The following is an 18867-nucleotide window of genomic DNA, read 5'->3' as shown; positions in this document are numbered from 1 at the left end:
ATATGAAAGAGCCACAAGTACCTCACGCACCACTCAGTAAAAAAAAACATTGATCAGTACACTGGGGGCTCAGACAAATTGACTACTGCTAGAGACTGCTCCTAGGTCTTCCCCCTCAACTTCTTCATTAGCCTGATTTGATATATGATATGCCATTTATAACGCGCCTGTACACAAGTGTTTCAAGGTGTGACGAAGAAAGGGGGAGGGGGGAGACAGAGGAAGGACAAAACAAGCGATATTACTAGGCCTCATTCAGATTGTGCAAGTGCAATACAATGCAAAGTGCAGGGGGAGGGGAAAAGGGGGAAGCGCTAGGGAGAGAGAAGGGGCCAGTGCCATCAGGGCAGCATTGCTCTGCGGACCAGCAGCCAGTGAAATGTGGCTCTGGGCAAGTGCAAGGAGGCGGTGGACTGTAGGGTTACAGTTACAGCCCATAAGTGCGCGGTACACTTGCAGGCGGTGCAGGGGAGACTGGTCATAGATGGAGCCTGGTACCCAGTGAGTCTCGGAGGGTAGCCAGGCAACCAGTCAGCTCAGCAGCCAGGAAGGTCAGTAGGGGAGCGAGGGAGAGAAGGCAGAGGCGAACAGGAAGGTCTTGAGCTGCTTCCATAACTTCAGGTGGTCCAGCTCAAGTTTGAGAGGGGCAGGGAGGCCATTCCAGAGGGAGGCCCCTGCAGAGAGAGATCTACCCCGACTCTCTGCCTGGAGAATCGTCTGATGCTCAGAGAGTTGGAGGTGGCTGAGCGAAGGGCTCGAGAAGGAAGGTGTTTTGGAAGAGAAAGTTGGATGTAGTGTGGGCCACAGAAAGCCTTGTGGACGATGGAGGGTCTTGAACTTGATCCTTCAAGCCACCGGGAGCCAGTGGAGGGATTTCAGGGCTGGAGAGATACGATCCCTGGGCTTAAGGCCAAGGACAAGTCTCGCAGTACTGTTCTGGATTAGTTGCAGAGGGCATAGAGTAGAGGAAGGCAGATTGAGAAAGAGGCTGTTGCAGTAGTCCAGCCTAGAGAGAACCGGGGCTCTGGAGACAGTGAGCTTCTGAAGGAAAGTGAGAAATGGAAGAATTCCTCCGAGGAGGTACAGCTGGTAGTGGGTCTTCTTGGCAAGGCATGTGATGTGACGCTGAGAACGCGCAAGTGCAGGGTAGAGGGAAGGGGTAAGTGCAAGGGGCAGGGGAGGAGTGGAAAGTGCTGAACACGTGATCAAAACAACAGGTAGTGTGGCCAGCAGGTGGCAAGTGCAAGAATTAAGCGCAGACAACAGGTGTCTAATAAGTGCAGATAAGGGGACTGTACAGTTGCAGATACAGACCAAAGTGCAAGGGATGCCAGGAGGCAGTGCAGGTATGCAGCTGGGTGGGCAGGGATCTGGGCGTGAATTCAGAGGGTGGACACATGCCCAGTGCAGAAACAGACAGATCGGGAGGGGAGAGGATGAGAGAAGGGAGAAGCAAAGAGGAAGGTCTTTAGGTGCTTCCGGATCTTGAACTTAGTTCCTGCAGCCACTTGGAGCCAATGAAGAGATTTCAGGGCTGAAGTGATATGATCCCTGGGCTTGAGGGCAAGGACTAGTCTTGCAGTCCTGTCCTGGATGAGTTGCAGAGGGCAAAGAGTAGTAGCAGGCAGATTTTGAAAGAGGTTGTTGCAGTAGTCCAGCCTAGAGAGAACCTGAGCTCTATAGACAGTGAGCTTCTGGGGAAAGGAGAGGAAAGGAAGAATACCTCTGAGGAGGTGCAGTTGGTAGTTCGACTTCTTGGAAATGTCCCAGATGTGTGGAGAAAAGGAAAGCATGGAATCGAAGATGCACCCGAGGTTCTTCGCCTCACAGGTGGGAGTAGGAAGAGGGCCAAGGGAGGCCAGCCAGAGAGTGACAGGAAAGGAAGGTGCAGGAGTGCCGATGAGGAGGATCTCTGTCTTACTGGCATTAAGGCAGAGGTCGCTGGCGGCACACCACTCCTGGATTGCAGACAGACAATCAGAGAGGGAGATGAGATGGCAGAGGGGAGCCTGAACACGAGCTGAGTGTCATCCGCATAGCACTGAAAGTTGGAGCACAGAGAAGCAATGTGGTGGGCGAGGGGTGCCAGGTATTGGTTGAAAAGCCAGGGAGAGTTTAGACCCCTGGGGAACACCACAGGTAGAGACTGAGGTAGAGGTAAGGAAGGACCCAGGTTGGACCTGCGAGGGTCGGTTGGAGAGGAAAGAGGTCAGCCAGGCCAGGGCCTGATCAGTGATACCCAGGTTATCCTGGAGGCGGTTGAGCAGGATGGCATGGTTGACCGTGTCAAAGGCAGAAGAGAGATTGAGTAGGATGAGGACAGAAGGGAGATTAGAATCAAGGTTGGAGAGCAGGTCTTCACGGATGTTCAGAAGAGCAGTTTCCGTGCTTCTGGCTGCTCTGAAGCCAGAATGATGGCCATGGAGACAACCAACAGAATCAGTGTGGAGGTTAAGCTGGGAGATGGCCAGTTTTTCCAGGAGTATGCCCAGGAAAGGAGTGATCGAGATCGGGAGATAGTTAGCCAGGCAGGAGGGGTCCGCTGAGGGTTTCTTGAGAAGAGGGTGCACAAGAGTGCTTCTGTGGGGAGGGGAAGGCTCCATTGGCAAAGGAGTGGTTGCAGAAGTCAGCCAGAGCAGGAGCGAGGGTGACATATGGTCCTTGATGGTTTTGGATGAACAGGGAAGAACCTCTTTTGACTAGACTTTCAAAGGTCGGACTTGTCTAGAAAGCTTGTCAGGGGAGAACAGAGGAAAGGAACAGCAGGAGGGAGGAGAGGCGGCTGCAGGGGGGGCTGGAGGTAGCGGAGAGAGAAGCAGGAAGAGGAGGAGAGGACGAGAGGGTGGACAGGATGTCCTAGGTATAAGGGATGAAATGAGAAGCCAGGGCCATGCAGAGGGCAGAGAAGGGACAGGGGAAGTAGAGACTGCAGCAGGATGGAACAAGTTACTTACCTGTAACTGTTGTTCTCCAGCATGGGTCTGGCATGGATTCACATGCTCATGAATATTCCCCGTCGTCAGGCTGGGAATCCTCGTTAAAGAAAAAACCAGTATCAGTTTCGTTTCTGATCTGTCTTTCGTAGTAATAACCAATCACTGGTCTCTGCGTCATACTGACCACAGCCAATGACTGCCCTCTACCTAAGCACCGCCTCTGGCAGCCATCTTCAGATTTGGAAGCACGTGAAGTGGCAGTATGACCAAGTGAAGAGCCGCAGAGGGGTAGGCGGGAGGGTTCGCATGTGAATCCATGCCAGACCCATGCTGGAGAACAACAGTTACAGGTAAGTAACTTGTTCCTTCTCCAGCATGGGGTCTGGCATGGATTCACATGCTCATGAATAAAGAATACATAGCAGTACACACATGCACAACCACGGGAGGTGGCAAAGGCTCAACATTAAGCATCACATCAACTCAACATTAAGCATCTTACCTCCTCACCAGGCTCACCTCAGGCGAACAGGTTGCGCAGCACTGCTTGGCCGACCCTGGACTCCTCCCTGGAATCCCGGTCGACGCAGTAGAATTTCGTGAAGGTGTGCGTCGACCTCCACGTAGCAGCCCTGCATATGTCCAGCAGGGGCACACCAGATAGGAACGCCGTGGTAGCTGCGATCGCTCTGGTGGAATGGGCTCTCGGACGGCCCGGCAGCGGTCGGTTTGCCAACCGGTGACAGCACATGATACAGCCGGAGAGCCATCTGGAGATGGAAGCCTTCGAGAGAGCCTTCCCCTGATTGACAGGTCCAAAGTTCACAAAGAGTTGTGACGTCTTCCGAAAACCCTTCGTGCGGTCCACGTAGAACTTCAGCGCTCTAGCTACATCCAGCGAGTGCAAAGTCCTCTCAGCCGGCGACGAAGGCGACGGGAAGAACACAGGTAACACCAAGGGTTCGTTGAGATGGAAGTCCGACGGTACCTTGGGCATGAAGGAGGGGTGCGTCCTGAGCACTACCCTCGTGTCGTGGAAAGTCAAGTACGGGGCCTTGCAGGAAAGGGCCTGGATCTCTCCCACTCGTCGTGCGGAGGTGATGGCCACAAGAAAAGCTGTTTTCCACGATAGAAACTTCAACGGGGCCGAGTGCAGAGGCTCGAACGGAGGCCCCATGAGCTTGGTCAGCACCACGTTGAGCTCCCACGCCGGGGCCGGAGCCTTCACCGGCGGGAACGATCTGAACAGTCCCTTCATGAACTCTTTCACCAGACGATGAGACCACAAGGACGCCCGCCCCGTGGTTCTGGTGTATCGGGAGATCGCAGCAAGATGAATCTTGATGGACGCGTGTGCCAGACCAGCTTTGGCCAGCGTCAGCAGGTACGGCAGTACTTGGGGAGCCGTAATCCGTAGAGGGTTAATCTTCTGTGCGTGGCACCAGACAGAGAACCTCTTCCATTTGTGTCCGTAGCATTTAAGAGTCGAGGACGCCCTGGCCTTTGCAAGAACCTCTCTGCAATCGGCCGGTATGTCGTATCCTCCAAACTCTAGCGCTGCAGGAGCCAGGCCTGCAAGTTCAGCGACTTCGGGTCGTGGTGGAGGATGGCGCCTCCTTCCCTGGAGAGTAGATCCGCGTCCGCCGGCAGCTTGATCGGCGGGGACGCTGACAAGTCCAGAAGGTCCGGGAACCATATCTGCCTCGGCCACGCAGGTGCGACGAGGATCATCCTGCACCGTGACCTCTTGAGCTGGTTGACGAGCCGGATTAGCAGAGGCAAGGGAGGGAACGCGTAGAGGAACAGGCCCTCCCAGGGGAACGAGAAAGCATCGCCCATGCTCCTCGTCTGGGGAAACCTGCTGGCGAACCTCCGGCACTTGGTGTTCGTCGCCGTCGCGAACAGGTCGATCTGGGGTGTGCCCCACCGTCGGAAGAGGCGATCCACCAGATCCTGCCGTAGTTCCCTCCTCACCACCTTGCCCTTGAGGGACGGAAGGAAGGACCTGAGGGCCCAAAACACTGCACGGAGCTCCAGGACGTTGATATGCAGGGACTTCTCCGTCGGGAGCCAGAGTCCCCTTGCGTGCAGATTTTCGGTGTGCGCTCCCCACCCTTCCAGGGAGGCATCCGTGGTCACAGTCTCCTGGTGGGCTGGGGTCTGGAAGTCCATGCCCGCCGTCAGATGCGCGCGGGTGCCCCACCACCGTATCGCTCGTCGGAAACTCTCGTCGAGCTTGATCCTTTCCTCGAAGCTGCCCGTCGTCTGGATCCAGCGCGCATTCAGGAATTCTTGCAACGGGCGCATCCGGAGCCTGCACATGGGAATGAGGTAGATGCAGGAAGACATCATCCCGAGGAGGGACTTGATGGACCTCACTTTGGCCGCGTCGGCCACCAACATCCGTTGCACCTTGCCCAAGATGGTCCTGGTCCTCTCCTCCGACGGGGAGGCCAGAAGGGACACTGTGTCGAGCCTCGCTCCCAGAAACAGTGCGACTTGCGCGGGCACCAGGTGGGATTTGGCGTAGTTCAGGAGAATCCCAGGTCCGTGAGGAGTTGGACGGTCCTTGCCGTGTGGACCACGGCGAGCTCCCTCGTCTTGGCGCGGATGAGCCAGTCGTCCAGGTAGGGGTAGATGTGAATCCCCTCGCGGCGCAGCTGCGCCGCCACCGGTGCGAGGCACTTGGTGAATACCCTGGGTGCCGACCGTAGTCCGAAGGGAAGGGCTTTGAACTGGTAATGACGCCCTTGGACCACGAATCTGAGGAATTTTCGGTGCCCCTTTAGGATGGGAATGTGGAAGTAGGCATCCTCCAAATCCAACGACGATAGGAAGTCTCCTTCCTCCAGCTGACCCAGGACGTGCTGGAGGGTGACCATCCGGAACTTCTGCGCCTTGATGAACTTGTTCAGACGTCGCAGGTCTAGGATGGGGCGCCATCCTCCCGTCTTCTTCTTCACGAGGAAGTATCTCGAGTAGACTCCGGAGCCCCGAAGCCTCTTTGGGACGAGTTCGATGGCGCCCTTTCTGAGCATCGCCTTTACCTCCAGGAGAAGTTGAGGGACGTGAAGTTCTTTCCTGGCCACGGGGGGGACGCGCGGGCACCTTCTTTGAAACTCGAGCGCGTGGCCCCGGGCCAGGGCGTCCAGCACCCAACGGTCGGTGGAGATGGACTCCCACACGCTGACGAAGCCCGCCAGCCGGCCTCACACCGGGGTGCTTCGGTGGGGGCCCGACCCCACGGCCGGTTCAATCCTGCTTGGACGCGGCCTTGCCGCCTTGACCTCCTTTGCGACGACGGCGGGGTCCGCTAGACTTGCCTCGTCCTCTGTAGGCCTCTTGCGACGACGAGCGGGCCGCTTGACGGTAGGAAGCGAAACCGCCGCCGGAACCTTTGGAGGCGCCCTTGCCTCCGCCGCTCCGAAAGGGCGTCCGTCGTTGCTGCAGGACTCCAAGGGCCCGGGCCGTCTCAGTATCCGCCTTGATGGCCTGAAGGGAATCGTCCACTGTCTTCCCAAACAGGTTGTTCCCGTCGAAGGGCATGTCCAGGACTCTGGTCTGGACGTCCTGCCGGAAGTCCGTAGCTTTGAGCCATCCACGACGTCGAAGGCAAACGCCGTTGCCCAGCTGGCGGAACCCAGTGTCGGCGATGTCCGTCGCCACGGTGATGGCGTGGTCCGAGGCCACCTCACCTTCCTGCAGGATCTCCAGGGCCTCCGCCCTCTTGTCGTCCGGCAGAAAATCCAGCAGGGGAGCTATCTTGTACCAGAGCTCCCTGTCGTAGCGGGCCACGATAGCCAAGGCGTTGGCCGCTTTAATCGTCGTCGCTGCCGACGAGATGACTCTACGTCCCATAGCATCCAATTTCTTTCCCTCGCCGTCCGGCGGGGAAGTCGATGTGGAGGCCGCACCCCCCCCGCTTTCTTCCTGGCTGCCGCGGAGACGACGGAATCCGGGGTAGGCTGCGCCCGGAGGCATAGGGGGGCCGTGTCCGGGACCCGGTACTTTTTCTCGTACCGGTCTCTTCTAGCTGGCGTCGTGGAAGGGTTCTTGAGGAGGGAAAGGCCCTCATCCCAAATGTCGTCCAACAGAGGCACTGCGAGGACCGTCTTCCTCTTGGCCTCGCGCCGCTGATAAAGGAAGCCTTCCTTTTTCTTCTCCTCAGGGCAGAGTTGGAAAAGCTCGGAAGCCCTGGAGATCATGGAGTGGAAAGATCCGATCTCGTCGGGCGAAGAAGCCCTGGTGGGAGGCGACGACGGAATATCCTCGTCGTATGCCTCGTCGTCCGTACCCGTCGCTGCCGTGTCAGTCCCCGTATCATCCCCTCGGGTGGACGGGGAGGAGGGCTGGACGGGGCGCGACGGTTGAAAAGGAGGTGGTGGATGGATCCTTCTTTTCTTGGTAGGGGGAACACCAGAAGGTCCCGGTTCTGGATCCCCCGACGGGAGAGGTTCCTCCGTCGGTAACGGTAGCCTCGTCCTTATCTCGGAGCATAAGGACTGTATGGCCAACAAAATGGCCGCCGAGTTGTCTTGCGGCGCTGGCAGAGGGGAATCCGACGGGCGAGCAGGGGCCCCGTCGGTATCCTCGACGATGTCGTCGTCGTCACCTGCGTCGGGGTCCATTCCGACGGGCTGGCCTTCTTCCACGCCTAGGCTGTGGCTTAAGACCTCGATCAGCTCCTCTTCTGAGGTTGAGGCCGAATCTACGACGACGCCCTGCCCCCCCTTCTTCTTCCCCACGGAGGGTTTCACGGGGGTCCTATCGATGGGCACAAAAGAAGACTCCCTCCGAGGAGGCAGGGAGATTCTGGGCCCTGAGGTCGCCACCACTGGTGCAGCCTCCACAGGCTGAGCCAGGGCCGCCGCGACCGTTTCGATAGAGGGCTTGGTCGGATGGATCAAGGCCTTCACCACCTTAGGTGCGCTCACCGCCTTATCCTTGAGGGAGGGGGCACTGCCACGCTCCTCCTCTGCCTTAGAGCTCGACCGGGGCCTCTCCAGGAGCTTCGCCGGGTGCTCGGCCTTCCTCTTACCCGACCCAGAGCGTTGGCTCGTGGTTGATGGTGCCGGGGAGGGTGCGCCCTGCCTGGCGCCCGTAGAGCCCGACCGTTCAGCGCTCCCGGTGCCAGCGGACCCGCGGTGCTTGGCCTTATGTTGGGCCCCCGTCGCCGGGGCGCCCTCAAAGGTCTTAGAAGACCGCTCGGATTTCTTCTTCTTCTCGCCAGACGGGCTCTTACCCTCCAGCCAGTTGGCGAGACGTTGATGGCGGTCCTTCATGGTCCGTTCCGACATGTTGCCGCAAAACGCACAGTCCTTCTCCACGTGCGTCTTGTCCTCATGAAGGCAGTAAAGGCAGAAGAGTGTTCGTCCTCCTTAAAGACGTTCTGCAGCTGGCATCCAGGGCAGACCCTGAACAGCTTTCCGGGCGTCGAGCTTCCCTTCTCCTGGGCCATCTCCGAGACCGGGCCTGAGAAGCTTCTGGAGTCCTCCGAAGTGTAGCTCGACGAAATCTTCACCCTTGAGGGGCACAGATGAATCCGACACGGGTCCCCGTTGATCGGATGTAGGATCGGTGGAGCTTGAGGCTCTTTTGACCGAAAGAATCGAAGTTTTTTGTGAAAAAGCGCGAAAAATAGCACTAACGCTCGAGAGCAATAGCACGAGGATCCCAACACATGAACGTGCGGTAAAAATCTGAAGATGGCTGCCAGAGGCGCTGCTTAGGTAGAGGGCAGTCATTGGCTGTGGTCAGTATGACGCAGAGACCAATGATTGGTTATTACTACGAAAGACAGATCAGAAACGAAACTGATACTGGTTTTTTCTTTACCGAGGATTCCCAGCCTGACGACGGGGAATATTCATGAGCATGTGAATCCATGCCAGACCCCATGCTGGAGAATGGCCAGTTCCCGGCAGATTTTAAAAAGTTCGGCCGAGTTGTTAGATCCTGCAGAGACGCAAGCTTGGATGTGGGCTCTCTTCTTAGTGCGGACAGAGAGCCGTTATTGCCTTTGGAGCAGGAGGCAGGCCAGTTTGTCAGAGGATGCACAAGATGCCCGCCATTTCCTCTCAGCCAGCCTACACTTACGTTTAGGGGGGACGAGGTCAGAGTCGTAGCAAGAGTTGCACTTGGCTTTGGGCTTCAAGCGGATCCTCAGGACAGGGGCAAGAACATTGAGAGTATCAGAGATAGCAGAGTGGAGCTTGGACAGGGCTGTGTCAAGATGAGTCAGCCAGAGGTGGAGGAGGGGGAGAGAAAGTGGCAGCGAAGGCCTCAACTGACACACGCTTCATGGGCCGGATGACTGAGAAGGGGGGTGGCAGTGCTGGAGTTGGCTTGGCCTGCGGGGTAGAGAGGGAGAGATGGGAGGGAAGGCGAAAGTGATCACTCCAGGAGAGTGGAATGGTGAGAGGTTTAGAGAGAGGGAGGTCAGAGGAGATGAGAATATCCAGAGTGTGCCCTGCAGAGTGAGTCGGGCCAGAGGGAAGAATAGAAAGAGTCACAGAGGTCGCAAAAGAGTCCAGAGGAGGGACAGGAAGCACCCAGGAGGATGTTGAGGTGTCCAAGGAGGAGGAGTTGAGGGGTTGAGGCCAGGAGGGAGGAGGAGAGATCAGCCCACTTGGAGAGGAAAGATGTAGTATGACCAGGTGGCTGATAGATAGTAGCAATGGTGAGAGTGGCCAGGAGAGAGAGAAAGCCTGCAGACGAAGCATTGAAAGAGGAGCAGGCCTGCATAGGAATCCACTCCGGGAAGATCAAGCTTACAACCCTCCCAGGACGGTTGAATCTGGGTGCGGAGAGGCTAGCTCATGGGCAACATGCTCGCCTTGGAAACAAGATGATGCGGAGCACCACAGGTTCGATCACCGGGTCCACAAATAGAAACCTCTGGGTATTAAGCGTGTTATAAATAACCTATCATATCATATTGTAGCCATTAGGGGGGCAAGGTGTCAAAGATCGCAACAGAGCCGACCGTGCACCATGTCTCGGTGAGACCGAGGACATTGAGATCTTCTAGGAGGCAGCAGATGTCAGAGGAGTGTTTGACAGTCGAGCGAGAGTTGAGAGTGGCAATATAGAGAAGGTTGCCAATCTTGAATGACTTCCGGGGAGGGATACAAATGAGGAGGTACGCCCTGCTGAGGTGTAGAAGGAGCACGAGGGGGGCAGAAGAAGGAGAGGACAACGTAGCCAAGGAGGAGGCAGAGGTGGGAAGCAAGGAAGCCAGAGATGAGAGAGAAGGCACAGCAGGAGAAGGAAGGAAATTGATGAGGCACAGGAAGTGTCTATCAAAGAGGAGAAGGTTGGCCTGATGGCCTTGGCCCAGGACGGTGCCATTCATGTAGACATTCATGATTACCTTAGAGGAGTGGAAGGGGACGAAGGAACGACAAAGAGGATGTCGGTGAGGGTCTGTCTGGAGGATGCGCTGGTGTAGGTGTCAGCGATAGGGAGACCAGGGTTAGAGACCAAGATATCCTTTTTGAACTTCTTCCTACCAGACTTAGTGAGAAGGGTAGGATAGTCAATGGAGAAACAGTTAGAGAAGATAGGAGAAACAAAGAGCGTCATGGGTGAGGTTGAGGAGGGGGGCAGAGGAGAGAGAGAGGGGTGGGTGGGAAGGGGGTGAAATAGGAGGGAAGGGAGTCAAAGAAGTCAAAGGGAGTCGTAGAAGGAAGCTGAAACAAGTGTGGCATGTTGGTTGCTATAAAAATGTATTTATAGTAAAAGAAAACTTCACAATCCCTATCACACAAGAGGGGGTTCACTGTCTCAAACTAATACTAAAGGATCTGTCAAAATGTCAGTCAAAATCAAACTCCACCATCCTGGAGAATTCTCTCTTTAGGCTGAATTTCCTAACCTAGTGAGTCCCCCAGCAGCTTTGCTGGATTTCTGGAGTTTGTTTTTTTCTCCTGCAAAGAGTGAGACTCTTTCTCCCACTCTTGGACATGATTTATGGTGTTCCTTTGACTGCTAATGTGTTTTATGGGCTATGGGGTCCTTTACTCCATAGGGCCTCATGTGTTTTTACTATATGTGTTATACAGCACCCTCCGTGCAGTGACACAGGGGTGTCATAGTGACACCCCACCATAGACTCCATACCCTGGGACTGACTACTGTCTCCCAGGGCATGTAAAGTCACCATTGGCTTTACTAGTCCCAAATTATTAACAGAAACCGGTACAAACCATCATATTGTGGACGTACTGGTCGGGGCAATTCGATTGCCCCGGGGTCTGTTAGTCGAGGGGGCACGTCTCCATCCCCCCTGATCGAGTTTTGGCTGGTGGCAGTGGATACTACTTTTTATATTCAACCGCGAATATATCCCTATGGGATTTTCCCATTGTTCGAGGCTACCAACTTGAATTATTTAATTCTCATAGCCTCGAACATACCGCTGGTTTATTTATTTAATATTAATTCGCCGGTTGTTTTTTTTGCCAGGACTCGATTCTAAAATGGCGTTTGTTTTCTCTTCTGTGACGCCAACCCAAGTCGAGCCCTTTGTTCCACTTTTTGGCGGGCTTCTCCACAGAAGCCTCCAAAAGTGGTGCCACAGGGGGTGTGGGAGGGGGTTTAGGCACCCTGGACTGAGTTACCTTGGTAACTCAAGTCGCACTCTTGTGTGATTGGCCCAAGTGGTGAGCCGGCCGGCTCACCACTTAGCATGTTTGATTGACAGCTAGGCTGAGTGAATGGGGGTGTGCTGCATAAAAGCAGGGCTTTGGGGACTGGAACTTCAGAAGTCGCCACAGGACCTGAGAATCCGATGAGGGAGTAGCTGAGCCGACCTACCACGACGACACCACCGGTGGAGCCCTGCGGAACCGACTCACCACTTCCCGACGACAGAGAAGATCTCCCGGCTGGAGGGGCTTCTTCCCCTGACTGGTGGGCACAACCAGTTTACCTTCTTTTCCTCGCATCCCAGGATGCCTTGTGGTCGAATTGCCCGTGCCAAGCACCCCGGCAACCGGATAGCCACTTACCACTGGACCGCGAATAAAAGGACCACTCCCTTTACCCGAGAACTCGCGGATGGTTTCTTCCCTGGCAGTGCAACAGACTCCTGTCTTCCTCCCCGACGAGATCCTCTCTTCCCCCGGACAAAGCACCGACTTGCATCCGCTGCCAGGAACAACTGCCCCCGCTGGAGTATTCTCACCACTTTAAGGTACCGTGTCCGCCAAGCCTCCCTTTCTAAAGATTGCTACAAGGTAATAATAATTCCTTAACCTTCTGGACTGGGCTGGCCGCCTTGACCATCTAACTGGTCCCTTTCTTTGGTCCAACTCTTTCTGAACCTTTTCAAGACTTTTGTGCACTTCAACCGTGTGACCTTGGACACATTTCGTTCTGATCCTCTTAAAGTGGATCCGGCCTTCTGAACTCTAACTTCACGGTTTTACTTTGCCTTCCTCTCTTGTTGTGTTCTTGTGAAAGTGTTGGGATCTGTTTCAAATTATACTCTGCTTTTCTCTCCCTTTTTAAAACGAATTATTAGAGTGCCATCTGCGTTAAGCGCTCACCGCTGTCTGAAAATAAATGGGGCTTTACTTAAGAATTGTCTAATATTCTTTTAAGGGAGTGTATATCTTTTAGTGACCGTGTTTTTGAACTGCTTAACATTAGTGCCGGTGTGTTTTACTAGATGTGGTTTTAAATAAATAATTATATCTCTTTTACACCAAGCTCTGGTCAGTGTTTACTTGTTCTACTGTGTTCTGTTGACCTATTGTGAATACTCTGTATACTGCCTAACTCTTCTTGAGGGAAGTCTGACTGCTCAGCCACAGCTACCAAGTGAATATGTGTGGTACAGACTGCTATCAAGTGGGTTTACTGCCAAACACATGTAGTCTTAAATCTTTTGCAGTGGTCCCAGAGGGAACTGCACAGGTTTCTGCCTAACAGTATCACAACATACATCTATCCCTTACACTACAACTAAAGAATAATATATAGATCAGAAAGTTCCTTCTCCATGAGAATGCCTCCCTTCTCCTGGTATTCGGGTGTTGTTCCGAAAATGTTCTCTTGCAAATTAATGCCAGGGTGAAGGCCACTCTTCCCCTGGCTTGTAGTTCCAACAAACCTTGCACAAAAGTGTATATACCATGAGAATTACTCCCTTCTCCTGGTAGTCGGGTGTCAGTCCCAAAATATTGTCTTGTAAAAGGGTGCCGGGGGAGGACTCCCTTCCCCTAGCTTGTGGTTCCAACAAAACCTTGTCCAATGCATGTTTCTGGACCAGGATAATGATTCCCTCCTCCTGGTATTGGTCTGCACACTCCAATATAGTTCACACCAAGTCCAGGGGGAATTACCCCCTGCCACTCGTGTTCGAGAGTTCTTTTCTGTATTCTTCAAACTTGGGTTTACCTTGCCACTCTCTCACGGTAACAGCAAAGTTCCAAGTCCTTTTCTGGGTTTCAGTGCACTTATGTCTGCCGCTGTGCCACTGTGATGAGGAAGAATTCCTTGGATGCCTGATTTACTGGTGTTAAGGTCCCAGACCCTTCTCTGGTCATCAGTGGGGTTATCTCTGCCACTGCTGTGAGGATGATTTCCTTGGATGCTTATTTTACCCGTGTTGGGATCCCAGACCCTTCTCTGGTGATCAGTGGGGTTATCTCCGCCACTACTGTAAGGATGACTTCCTCAAATGTCTAGTTCTCTTGGGTTGAGGTCCCAGCCTCTTCTGTGGTGGTCAGTGGGCTCATCTCTGCCACGGGGAAGATTAGTTTTCATATATGGCTGACCCTTCTGTGGCCCAACAGCCATATTATTGCTAGTGAGCCGAGCGAGAGCCACCCGAGCCTGCCCAGCTTGCATCGCTGTGGCCCCTCCAGGTCTCCCATGCCCATATTTCGAAGACAATAACATAACCGCGTTTAGTCCATGGAGCCTTTCCTTGCCCCGCCCCCCCAACAAATCATACACCTGCTTTGTGACTATTTGGTAGCTGCATAAGTAGCCTTGTGCCATGCATCACACCTCAAGCCAGTTAGTTTTTCATTGTAAGCTGGGACTTGTAGGCCAATACCTGGGGCCTCATCACTAGGTTGGCGGTATCCCAGCGGTAATTGCGCTGGGATACCACCAATGCAAATAGTGTTACTGCTACTCGGTCCGGTGCTTATCGCGAGTAGCGGTAAGGCGGTAAATTGTCATTCCCTGCTGGTCTCCCATGCCACCCGTTACCTTCACTAGGGCTTCGCTACGTCATCGGGGCTTCCTGGGACTGAGCTTCATCTCTGCTCTCCTCTGCTCTTGCTGCACCGTGGCATCTCAGCGTGCAAGTCTGCTTCTCCTCAGTCTCATGCCTGGGTCCGTTCCAGCGAGACCCCAGGAGAACTCTCAGCTGCTTGCCAGCGTCCTTAGTTATTCACTACCTCGGACCGACACCCAGGTTTGAAACTCCCTCGCAGGACAGTCTCCACAGCTGCTGCTTCTCCCAACTGGGCTTAACAAGTTCTTTAGTCCATCATCTCTTCTTATGCATTGTTGCCAGTTCCTCCCTTGCGGATTGTCAAAGTCCTTTGTATCTTTTGACACCTTCATCTTATGCCCCCTTGGGCCACGTTGTACCAGTACTAGCACAGCCAGTAATCGGTCTTCTGTGCTCTGCTTCACCCTGGTATTTTCTGTCTTGGTTGTATCCCAAGTACAACAGTAATACACTGGTCTACTCAAGGAAGCGACTTGGAATGGAAGGGGTGCTTGGGGTGTGACATTATTCAATGGGCTGTACCCAGTGCTCCAGATAAGATTTAGATTTGCTATTAAAGTTGGGAGTAAAATTATTTTTTAGGGAGTACAAATTTAAGTCCAATTCCCTATGGAAGTATTTTATAAGCGAGATGTTTTAACTGTAAAACGGGAATCTTTTTTTATAATTATTCCTCTTCACCTAGTTATTCATACACATTAAAAGATACAGGTTTACCTCTAACGATCAGTCAGCAATAATGGTAGTTTCTTCCTGTGGTACTATGTGCACTACTAGTCCAAACATTTCCATGGAGCGGTCTGGGCGAAAAGAAGGGGCACAACGTGTTTGTTTCCCATTTTCTGTTGGCAGTATTTTGACTCCCTATTTCCTGGGAGTATTTGCCTATTTTTAGGGAGTAAAAGTGGCCAATATACCCCTTATCTGTGGGGCTGGCTGTACCCTAGGCGACTGTCCTTGTCCCCACAATGGGAGTCCCTCTGCATGAGATCCCCCCCCCCCCGCATTAAACCACGCTAAGGGAACTATTCGGTAGCGGCTGCAACTCTGTAGCATCATGGGAAAGGGCTCGCCCTTGGGGAGAAGTGACGATACCTGGCGAATCGTCACAGTAGCCAAGATCATTTTCAAAAAAAGGCAACATGACCATCTGATATCAATGGTCAAGGCAATGGAAAGCCAAGATCTTCAAAGCGGATTTAGACCGCGTGCTGAACTATGCCCCAAAACATTGCACACAAAGAACACCCTCCTAGGTCTGCCACTGTGGACCAAATTAGTAGCAGATTTCAATTAATAGGTCATGTGCCATTTGTCAAATTTGAATATGCTGTTGTCTCCATTAAAGACTCAATTCGTTAACCAATCCTCCAATGTGTATACTGTATAAAATAAAGTTTGTGTATTCACTAAAAGGAACAATGTTGTCTTTTTATAGATCACTAGCTAACATGTTGTGATTATATTATAATTCCCTTTTTATCCATATTAATGATAAGTGAATGCAAATATGTTGGAGCAAATTGCTCTGTGGGTGAACCACACTACCTTCTGAGATGAAGAGTGGTTATATGGAAGACTCCTGCTTTGTTTTCTGTTTTTCTACAAAGTGTGTATCAGCAACCTATAGTAATGTCTTGTGGCTATTGCACTGAATCTTTCTGTGTATGAGTGAAAAAATAGCACATGCCTTGGGCACAGACCTTGAAATGTCCACCACATGCCTGCCTGCTTCAAAATGAGTGCCACACATTTTGTCGCCAAAAATACTATATGTCATGATTACTTACCTGGCAGTGCTGGGGCTATCGGCTCAGAGACTGCAGCAAGGCCTATTTTTGACAAGTACGTTTCAGTCTGAACTATTTATCCTGTATTGTATTGTGAAAAAGACATGCCTCTAGTCCATTCACTTTATTAGCGAGAGAACAATCACAACACACATGAACAGGCATTTGCAGAAATTAGAACTGTATGGTATTGCAGTGTGCTGTATCCTTGTCTGATATGAGATCCGATTATTAGGCAGAGAAGAATGGTCATTGCAGTAGTAGGTCTGGATTGGACCTTCTAACTGTACAGTCCTTGTCTAAACAGGCAGATCCTGTTTTATGGGCACATATACCAATTCTAAATCCTAGTTTGTAATCTATTACATTCATGAAGAATATTTTGTACTTGACCAGAACAGAAAGAAACAGATGGTACCCCATAAGTGTGCTGTAATATTTCCTGTTTGTTATATTACTCCTACATGGAGATTTACAAATCACACCATAGAGACAACTTAGTTATTACTGGTAGACTGTGCGTAGGTTATTTTTATGTATGCAAACGTCTATCAAACTTGTTGCATTACATAATTCAAAATTACAATAAATATAATATGGTAAATGTAATAAGCGTATGACTTTGGCAAACCCAGGCTCTCAATGCCACCCGTTGTTACTTTTGAAGGATTGATTTATTATAATGAAATGCTGATAGTTACGTTTTTTTAATAGGACCCAAATAAAGGTTGAAGTGAACAATGTATTCTTATTTCTTGCTGGTCAATAGCAGGTGTTGATATTTGCGGTTGCAAGAAAGAGGTTACATTGGAGAAAACGGGAAGTTCTTTATATCAGTGGTGTTCTTGGGATTCAAAGCGATAAGCAAACTAAATACGAAAGTTGCGAGAGGGTTTATAAAGATTTGATTATTCACAATGTGCGACAGGCATGGTATCAAGATGACACAGACAACAATGTGAATTCAACAATATTACTTTTTATTAATTATCAGGATGGATGCAATGCCTAACTTGAACTATAGCCATGGTGGGAGTTTCCCTACCTAAAAGAAACTAAGTAGGTATACGTCAGTAAGTCCAAATCAAAGGCCTGTGCGTCATCACTTATGCTTGCCCTCACATCCAATACAAAAATGTAGTGTAGGGTTATTCTAAGACACAACATTCAACAAAGTCTGGACAGTCTCTAGCTCCCTTCCCCAAGTTCAGGATACAGTTCCAACAGTTATAGGCCTCAACTGTTCTTTCAGGACTTCAGTGTTTCTCCCCATAACACACTTGGTTTCAATATACACTTCCCCAAGCTTCAAGTACAGATGCAGCAAAAGTTCAAACATTTGGCATTAAGTTTTCTTCAGCAACTTCCATACACATGGTTGGGGCTCTCTGGTCTGGGCGTAGTTGTCATTATACTGCATATACCCATTATAGGTTGTGCAACAAGGGGCCCTTGGTGTTATGTTTGGGCTTGAGACCTTGTCCAAGCGTCTTCTTTGGCAGTACTGGACTCTTTGTACTTTCAATTGTTAACTTTATATTCAGTCTGTTTCTTCCTTCACTGGGGTTTGCAGGGTTTAGGTTCTCTTTTGCTCCCACTTAACTGCTCCCCCTTCTGCTGTTCGCCCAACCACTTTTAACCACTTTCTCTTCACTCATAGTGCTTTAAATACATTTTATGCCTCATCGGATAGCCAGAAACGTTCGAAACGGTGCCTATTGCCTTCACCTGACCACTCTAATATCCTGTTTCAAGATATTCTCTTGCCAGCATGTCAGTCTTTCTCCATCACTTGAAAGGCTTTCAAAACCTTGCAAATCTTCTATATGCGATCACTCTGATACACAGTATCTTTGTACAGCCTCGTTAGCATAGCATTCGATTGTTCATACAGTTCAGAAGCACTCACAAGGTTATTGGCGACACGTGCCCGCTCTGCCACAATGTATCTTCTTTTCCTCTCGTTCACGCACCGGGTTTCTTTACACACAAACTCACTGGTCGCTTTACTTGATGCTGCGTCTCCTCCGCTCTCAAGGCTTCTCATGAACTGAGGTCAGGGTCTCACCACCTGCCCCTCAGGCACTGCTGGGCCAGCTCCTCCGCCCGGGAGAACAAGCATTTGCAGAACCAAATGGGAATATGCCATGGTTTTCTACTACTACTCGATGTGTTCTTCAGGAACCTGTCAAAGACATGCCTTCTGAATGGTCAACTGCTGTTAATGACGATGATTGACCAGCAAACTGCAGACTGCCTACACATAGTTACCGTTATTTAGAGCACCGCAAGACTAACTCCACTGTGAAAAATACCACTGTGAAACGAAGATAAAGAATTGGCCATTGGCTGAAGACAGACATTTTAAAAAAACACATTGCCATTACAGTTGCATACTAAAGAATGAACATTTATTTTTTGTGTCCCTCAGGTTTGTGGATAACCTAATTTTGATCTTGCTTCGAAAGGCCACATAGTACACCACCATGACTGACACCTGGGATACAAAACTAACTTGTTCCGAGACCTTGCTACAAACACACCAAACACTGACTTGGTTTCCCCGCAGCAATGCGGTTTCAGAATTGAAAGGATGATCCATAAACAATGTCATGTTTTGTTGATGTGCGGCATTTTCACTGTTCGGACAGATTTTTAATAACAGCGGTGCATTTCTTCCATTAGATGTTAAAACAACTCCTTAAATTAATGTCGATTGCTTGATTTATTTTAGTAATCATTATTGAAAAAAGGGTGTGCAAGTCAAACATTTCTACTTTTCCCCACCTTCGGACCCAATAAAATAAAAGGAATTTTTAATTTTGTCCCCATCTTTCAGTTATTTGATTAAAGTACATTAACTTTTAATATCTATACTAAACCACTG

General features: G+C 51.3%; 1 protein-coding gene and 1 long non-coding RNA gene across 4 annotated transcripts in view; one reads left to right on the top strand and one right to left on the bottom strand.

Moving 5' to 3' along the window:
- The window catches only part of LOC138525845 (uncharacterized), a 341157-nt gene that overhangs the window by 154339 nt on the left and 167951 nt on the right, over window positions 1-18867 (top strand). The gene's annotated exons all lie outside the window — the stretch shown is intronic.
- The window catches only part of PIGP (phosphatidylinositol glycan anchor biosynthesis class P), a 210639-nt gene that overhangs the window by 52589 nt on the left and 139183 nt on the right, over window positions 1-18867 (bottom strand). The gene's annotated exons all lie outside the window — the stretch shown is intronic.

This window comes from Ambystoma mexicanum, chromosome 7p, assembly GCF_040938575.1.
Source record: "Ambystoma mexicanum isolate Mex_15411 chromosome 7p, UKY_AmexF1_1, whole genome shotgun sequence".
NCBI lineage: Eukaryota > Metazoa > Chordata > Amphibia > Caudata > Ambystomatidae > Ambystoma > Ambystoma mexicanum.
This window is presented reverse-complemented; position numbering and strand designations above follow the sequence as displayed.